The sequence below is a fragment of the Hoplias malabaricus genome, chromosome Y (assembly GCF_029633855.1).
Source record: "Hoplias malabaricus isolate fHopMal1 chromosome Y, fHopMal1.hap1, whole genome shotgun sequence".
Taxonomy (NCBI): domain Eukaryota; kingdom Metazoa; phylum Chordata; class Actinopteri; order Characiformes; family Erythrinidae; genus Hoplias; species Hoplias malabaricus.
In genome coordinates this window covers 81,197,455-81,205,819 of record NC_089820.1, presented here as the reverse complement: position 1 = coordinate 81,205,819, position 8,365 = coordinate 81,197,455, and the positions used below count along the sequence as shown (strand labels likewise).

Here is an 8,365-nt window from a genome sequence, read left to right as displayed (position 1 = left end):
AAAAAGAGCAAACATGAGAAAATAAAAGCGTAACAAAGGGAACTGGAATAACACTGAGCAAAAGTAAATATAGGAATATAAACACAGCAAATACAACAAAACACAAAGAAAATGAGTAACAATGACTAACAGGAGAGGGCTTACATAGAGAACATGGACGGGAACACCTGTGAACACTCGGGGATTATAGGTGCATGGTATGGCTAGGGAACAGACTGAGAAAAAACACATGACAGGGACTGCAAAACTGAAACATGATCAAAAACTTAAGGACAAAACAAAGGAGAACAGGCGAAGAACATGACACATTTTTTCATTTTCTTTCCTAATTATTTCATTCTAATTTTTAGACTAATGTTTGATTGATTTTTTATGTTTTTTACTTCAACTTCTCAGATACATCATCAACAATAACTATTCATTCATGTGTACACTTAGATTTTTAAAGATTTGTTTGATACATTAGTTTAGCTCAAAACAGGTTTAGAACATACTTGTAGGAGTCTGTGTTGTGTCCCTGTCATAACTACTGAGATAGCTGAAAAAGACATATACATTCTATTAGGAATTTAGTTCCACTTTTTTCTGTTTTGATTATAACTTTCTAATAATTGTTGGACTGTATGCAAGCTGCTCTAATGCAGTAATAATCCTGTGGGGATTCAGCACAATCAGCACAATGTAACAGTGTTTTTCTGAGAGTGCATCATAATGTTTTTCTGACCAAAACACAGTGTAATTGCTAAATAATCATTTATTCTTTAGAACTGCAATGAGACTTACAACACAACGTCTTATTTGTTAGTTCAAAAACATCATTTGAAGTATAAATATTAAACAGAATTGAAGGTGACAACCAAGTGCTAGTTCTGTTACATCGCTCTACACATGCATCGTGTTGGTGAGCATTGTTTTTACTGATGGGGGCATTAATACTCTTCACTTTATAATTTCATTCTCACTCATATGCAGTGAACTTGCCTTAATAATGATTTATGTTGTTTGTTTTTATTCCGTTTTCTATTTTTTAATCAATTTGTCAGATGTATCAACAAATGCGACTACACTGTCAACTACAGCAGTGACTCCTACTGGTAAGTCTTTAAGACTGATATTAAGTGATAATGTTCTGTTCTGTTTATATTCCTCTTCGGTTGCATCAGCCGACACATGCTGGTTTTAGCGATGAGGCAGTGGGAAATTATACTGCTTAGTTTATAGTTTTTTCCTCAATAAAATACAGATTCATTACTAAACAAGTAATCCATTAATGTTTTTGGCTTTTTATATCAATTTGTACGGAAAGTAATTCAGTACATACTGAATATAAATTCAATTATGAGATCATTCAGGCAGAATAATTTTAGTTTCACCCAAATAAATAAAGTGTGTTGCCATTTTTACCCACTAACACCCCCTCTGTAACTTGACACTTCAAGGGCAACTTTGAAGGAATAGTTAGAGGTAATTGAAAAGTCAGTTGTTGTAAATAAGTGGGCACAGGTTGGTTGGAGAAGTGCAGTAAGTGATTGTGCATGTGTACTGTGGTGGGTAATAATGAGATATGATATATCAGAAGTTAAGTGCTAAGTGCTAAAACTTGTCTTTTAGTTATCCAATTTAATAAGCATAATTCATATATGATCTTCAGTTTTATAAATAAATATTGAAGCACATCCCACATCATAATTTTCTTCATAAAATAAAATATTATTTATGGACTATTATTCAACTGTATTAATCTATTTTCATAAGAAACAAACTGATTTTTTCCATTCATTTTCTACTATAAACATTTATAGATATGAAATAAATCTATAAATGTAACGTTTAATTTCGCCCTCTTGACTACTCCCTACAGATGCAGCATCATTCTGGTGTTTTCTTTTTTTTTGCTTCATTAATAGATCGATTTATAGACTAATAAGCAATTGATGCTTTGTGGTTTTGTTTTCCTTAAATGAATTCATAACAAATGCAGCAAAAAATCATTTCTTCTCATATGCTATTTTCATAGTGTAAAATTTTTAGATTATATTCTAAAGAAAGTACAGTTAAACATGTCAGAGTCAGTACTATGCAACTGTTACTACAAAATGACGAGTGGGAGAATGCTTGATTTCTGAATTACAGTTATATATTACACAAAACCACTTTAAAAGATATTTGTACATGTAATATTTGCTAGAGTATGAATTAATGGTTTGGTTTATAATTTGTCATCTATTTGTTTGATACACCATCTATTATTCCTACAGTAACATCTACACCATCAACTCCTGGTAAACTCTTAAACCAGCTCTTTTAATTTTCATTTTGTTCCAGAGAACAGAGCAAATCTATTCAACTGCTTTTAAAGTAAAAAAAATAAAATAAAATAATATATATATATTAATATAATCATCACTGATATCAGTGGCGGATGCTGGTCTTTCAAGGAGGGGAAGCTCAATTTCGGCCTACATCATAAAAAGTGTCGGTTTATTTATACTATAAATTCTACCCTTCGTTCCTTTTTAAGAAAATGATCTTTGACCCTGTCGTACCAACAAGGCGTCTTTTCCAGGGACTTGACTAGTGTCCTCTCAATGGCCAGCAGAGCTAGGCTGCTTAAACGGCCTTGGCCCATGTGAAGTGTGTCCGCCTGTGCTCCCATGGATCTTTACACCAAAGGATCGCTGATTCGCTCATTTCGCTGTCAATCAAAAACGGATTCAGCCTCAGACAGATCATCCAATCATCATGCAGAAGCTGAGCGTCCGGGCCAGCCGAGGCCAGCCCACTGCCCCATAGACCCCCAGAGACGCTGAGCGTCCGATGGGCGGGACAAAGCCCAGAATTTATCCAATGACTCGTCTCGTTTCGCTGCACTTTGCTGCACTTCTCTGCTTCGCTATTGAACTCTGTGGACACACAGCATCCACGCTGTTTAAATCACTGTGAAGCTGCGGGAATGATTGAGAGGAAAGCCCCGTCTTTACCAGTGTTAAGAAGCTGATTCTGAACAAAAGTTGAGCACGTTGTAGTGTATATTTATTCAATGACATGTACACACAACAGTATATATTTGATCACTTATTTTTTTACATTTTAGGGGAAGCTGAGCTCCCCTTGCAGTCTTAGAGCAATCACCACTGATATATATATAGTTTTATATATATAGTTTTTCAAACTACTCAGATTTATGAAAAATAAGACAATTAATACTGCAGATCAAAATCTGTAAAATAAAATGTTAACACAGCAGGAGAGTGTTTGAATTTTTAATTACAATTTTATGTTACAGAAAGTTTATCATTTTTACATTAAATTATTGCTAGACTAATAATCAGTTGATGTTTTGTGTTTTATTTTTTTGTCATTGATTTGAACATCAGCAGTTAGTACTACATTGTCACCTACCACACTGACTCCTACTGGTAAGTTCCAAATTTCCAAAACCTGTTTTTACATGAATATATTAAAAAGCATAATGTATATGAAATGTTCACTACTGATCACTGTAATTTTTTACATTTTTATAGGTTTGAGGCCTGTTGTGGTTTATGGGGAAATTACAAAAAAAATCTAAAACAATAAAGAATTAAATGCTAATTTGTTGTCTCTACTCACAAATATATATATATATATATATATATATATATATATTATGAATGAATTAATAAAATGCACCTTCATATTCATTATCTGTAACCCTTAGCAGTTCAGGGTCTCAGTGGGTCCAGAGCCTACCTGGAAGGAACACACCCTGGAGGGGGCACCAGTCCTTCACAGGGCAACAAACACACACACACACACTTTTGATTCGCCAGTCCACCTACCAACATGTGTTTTTTGGAGCGTGGGAGGAAATCAGAGCTGAATGAAATTCAAAATAATCAGTAATAGCTGAATAACTGGTTTATGTTTTTGTGATGTTGTCTGTGTGTTTTACAGGTAGTACAATTTATATAATTCAAGTACGTGTTTTATCTGGAGCTGGAAAAGATGTGGTATTCCAGGATCTACAGTCAGTAAGTGGCTTCTTCCAAGACTGGAAATAATAGTATTGTCAGGATCACGGGGCGGACTGACGGAGGCGGACGCACTCGCTAAAACACAGTACTTTATTAACGAAATATAACAAAACAAAGAGACTTTAACAGAAAGACAACAAACAGGGAGCCAAGCAGGCTAAACTGGACACAGGGAGCTAAACAGGGCAAACGGGACAGACAGACTAAAGAGATAACCAGACTACAAAACGAAACAACGACAGAGGAAATGAAACGACAACATGAAACGACAACGTGGAAAACAATGATGGAGAAACTGCAGAGACAGACAGACAGACTTGATAACAGGGACCGAAACAGTACAAATGACCGACCAGAGGAAGTGATACAAGGGGACTATACTTAACACAGACGAGACGCACCTGAGACAGATAACGAGGGGGAGGAGGAAAGGCGGGACATAGGCGGAGACATGCACAACAACAAACAGAGCCATGTGCTGAGAGAGCACATGGCGGGGAAAACAGACCTGACAGGACAAGGGCGAGACAAGTATACTATTCTCATAACTTAAACATTTGATTATCACTTATTTGCAAAATTACAATTTCATTTGTGAATATTCATGTTTTGATCTTATTATTCTCATAATTTCTTGTTTGCATGAACAAAAGCTTTTTTCAAAATATTGCTTTAAAAATATCTTCTTTGAATTCAGTTTTTAAAAATAAAGTATTTTAGTTTGAAGAGCCTAGTTGAAGACATATTTTAAAAAGCAATATTTGAATTATATTATAACATAAAACATAATGTAGAAGGTGCACTGTAACTTGCAATAATTAGTTCTACAGTCTATGTAATAAAATCACTGATGATTAGCTGGACACAGTCATGCATCAAACCCACAAAGCTATTAAAAAAATAAAACATTTTCAATGAATGTTTACAAATATATTTTTCTTGTGTTTGTGTGTGTGTGTGTGTGTGTGTGTGTGTGTGTGATTTCAGTATGCACAGTATTTGCAAAGCAAATATCTGTCTTCGTTGTGTTCCAGCTGTACACTGAACATAGTAAACATCCAGTAAAACTGATAGAGGCCCTGAAGCATTCCTGAAACTCAAACCTCATTCCTCCTGTTCTGCCTGTTCCAACTCACACTGTTCTGCTTTATTCTGGATTCATATCAGCATGGGTAATTAATTTTTTTAGGGGGCTTTATGTTTAAAATGTGGCAGGTGCACTGTATAATCTTATGTATTGTATCTTTTATCACAAAGAGTGCTAATAAAGACTTAATAGAATGCAAAATAAAATGTATTTGTGGATCCAATTTACATAACATATGAAACCTATGTCATATTTAAAACGTTTAAAACATGTGTAGACACCCCATATAATTAATGAAATTGGTTACTTTTAACTGCACAATCTGGGGTTCGTTTCCCAAAAGCATATTTGCTAACTACGTTAGCAACTTAGATACATAGTTGGAACGATGCAGTTGCGATGCAAGTGTTTCTCAAAACAGTCCTTGGAACTATCAAGGTAACTACGTTGGTAACTTGCATAGTCTGAAACATCATTAAATGACACAGGTTCACAACACTGTCATTAATTGTGTAATTGGAACTACAGTTTCAGGTCTGTGGTTAGAAGCTTAGTTCCTGGTGACTACGTGATCGATGATGGAAGACACAGTAGAATTAGGGTACTGTATAGTGTGTGTGTGTGTGTGTATATATATATATATATATATATATATATATATATATATATATATATATATATATATATATATATACACACACACACACACACTATATAGTACCCTAATTCTACTGTGTCTTCCATCATCGATCACGTAGTCACCAGGAACTAAGCTTTATGATATATATATATATATATATATATATATATATATATATATATATATATATCATAAATAAAATTATATAATGTTTACCTATGGTTTAATAGTGAATTGTGGTCATAACTCTCATATTTTTGCATAATTTTACAATTTTGCAAGTTTCCCACTGTGAAAGCCAGACCAAACACGTCTGGAAACATTGTAGTTTGGACTACAGTGGTTTAAACCAATATGGTTTGGGTTGATGGTTTTGGGAAACGGTCAGACTTCAGATGTTGGTTAGTTTAACGATGCATCATACCACGTTAGCTCAATGCCAATGATCCAAAAACACACGTTGGTAGGTGGATTGGAAACTCAAAAGTGTCCATAGATGGGAGTGTGTGTGTGTGTTGCACTGTGAAGGACTGGCGCCCCCTCCTGAATGTATTCCTGCCTTGCACCCAATGTTTTCGTAAAACAATACCATAACACAGTGTTAAGGGAATGAAAGCTGCTAATCTTTAAGTATTGCTCTCCTGTTCCTTTTATTCAAAATTATCTCTAAGCTCACACAATGTTCACACATAATGGTCATTCTTAGTTCAAAACATCATATATATAAAAAAAAGTCATGATGAGGTATTTAAAACCAGGGTTTAATTTAAAGCAAAATACACATATACTCTTGGATACAGTATTATCCCCAAGAAAAGAAAAAAAAAACTGGTGTACATGTTATTGCAGTAAATACTTACAATTTGGTTATTTATTGTAAAATTAAAGGAACAATATCATTGTTAGTACTCCTCACAGACAGTCACCTGGAGTGGGACTCGAACCCACAACCTTCAGGTCCCTGGAACGTTGTGACTGTGACACTACCTGTAATAATGCGGGTGTGTCAGAGTGGTCAAGGAATCAGGGAAGGAGGTTTATGAAGGATAGATGTATTAACAATTAACAAAAGGTAACTAGACAGATGTAAGCTAACACTAAACAAGGCTAAGGATCATTGACATAACGCAAAGACAGCAAACAAACATACAATGACCCACAAACAGGAAATACTGACAAGGACTATATAAAGACAACACCAACACCAAGAAACACCTGGGTATGAATTAAGACACATGACACTAGAAACACAAGGGAAGGTTATCACATGACCAGGGAACAAGCAGGAAGCAGACACAAGACAGGGCGGAACAGTCACATGACAAGGGGGGCACAAACAAGAAAGAAAACAGAACTTACTACACTCTAAAAGCATGCCTCACCAACAGGACAAGACACTAGACTAAACAGGGGACTGGACTCAAGACAAGACTGGACTAGGCAGGGGAACAGGGACCAGAACATTAACAGGAACAGACACAAACACGGTGACAGGGACAACGACAAGGGTTGTAACAGGTACTGGGACAGGAACAGAAACAGGGACCAAAACAGGGACAGTAACAACCGGTGTTATGTCCATGGGGCCTGAACTTAAAGTTTGTGAGGACTCGGGAGCCTGGGCACTTAAAGCAGGAGCGAGACTGGAGACAGGAGCAGGACTCTTGGACTTCTTCTTTTTGGCCTCCAGCTGTAGTTACTTCCATAAATCCTACAGACAATCCTAAATCACCTGCTACCTCTTTGATAAGGTGAGTCATTCTGTAATAATGCAGGTGTGTCCGAGTGGTCAAGGAGTAAGGGAAACAGAACACAAAACTAAGCACATTACACTACCTGCTGTGCCACCATGCCACCCTACTATGCACCTGTTACTATAAAATAAAAAAATGAGTGGGAGTGGGAGAAAGGTTGCATTTTGAATTAAAATGATACATTACAAACTTATTAGTACATTATTGAACAGTACAAAGCACAGCCCAGACAGTGTCCAATGACCACACTGAACAAGCTGGACTTGCTGCTGAGTAAGAGCGTACAGAGCTGATCTAAGATTCCACAGCAAGGCTAAAATCTGCATTGTTCCTCCAATATTTTTTATAATTCTTAATTCTTTAATTATTATTATCGTCATTAATTTTTTTTACATTTAAGTTTTTACAACCCGTTTAAGAATATTTTTTTTTTAACTCAAGGGTAATAGAAGTGTTAAAACCACAAAAACATCTACATTCCTCAGCTCCTCAGGGTAATTCCAGAATATTGTCTTCAGGACTCACTTCCTTGTAAAATATATTCTTCTATAATCATGAGAAAATCTTTTTAAAGTTAAAGTGTTTACCTCTTTTAATGTTTAGCTTTAGCCTGCAGAATTGTTATTTATCATTAATAATTACATGCATAAAGTTTACTGTAAAAACAAGACCAGATGACTTTGGACTAAAATCTATAAAATAAAAAAATGAGTGGGAGTGGGAGAAAGGTTGCATTTTGAATTAAAATGATACATTACAAACTTATTAGTACATTATTGAACAGTACAAAGCACAGCCCAGACAGTGTCCAATGACCACACTGAACAAGCTGGACTTGTTGCTGAGTAAGAGCGTACAGAGCTGATCT

General features: G+C 35.5%; 1 long non-coding RNA gene across 1 annotated transcript; it reads left to right on the top strand.

The window, feature by feature from the left end:
* Positions 1–3,286: 3,286 nt before the first annotated feature.
* Positions 3,287–5,201, top strand: LOC136677954 (uncharacterized). Its single transcript, XR_010796448.1, has 3 exons — positions 3,287–3,419; positions 3,937–4,013; positions 5,004–5,201. It is a non-coding gene; the product is annotated as an uncharacterized lncRNA (long non-coding RNA).
* Positions 5,202–8,365: the final 3,164 nt, after the last annotated feature.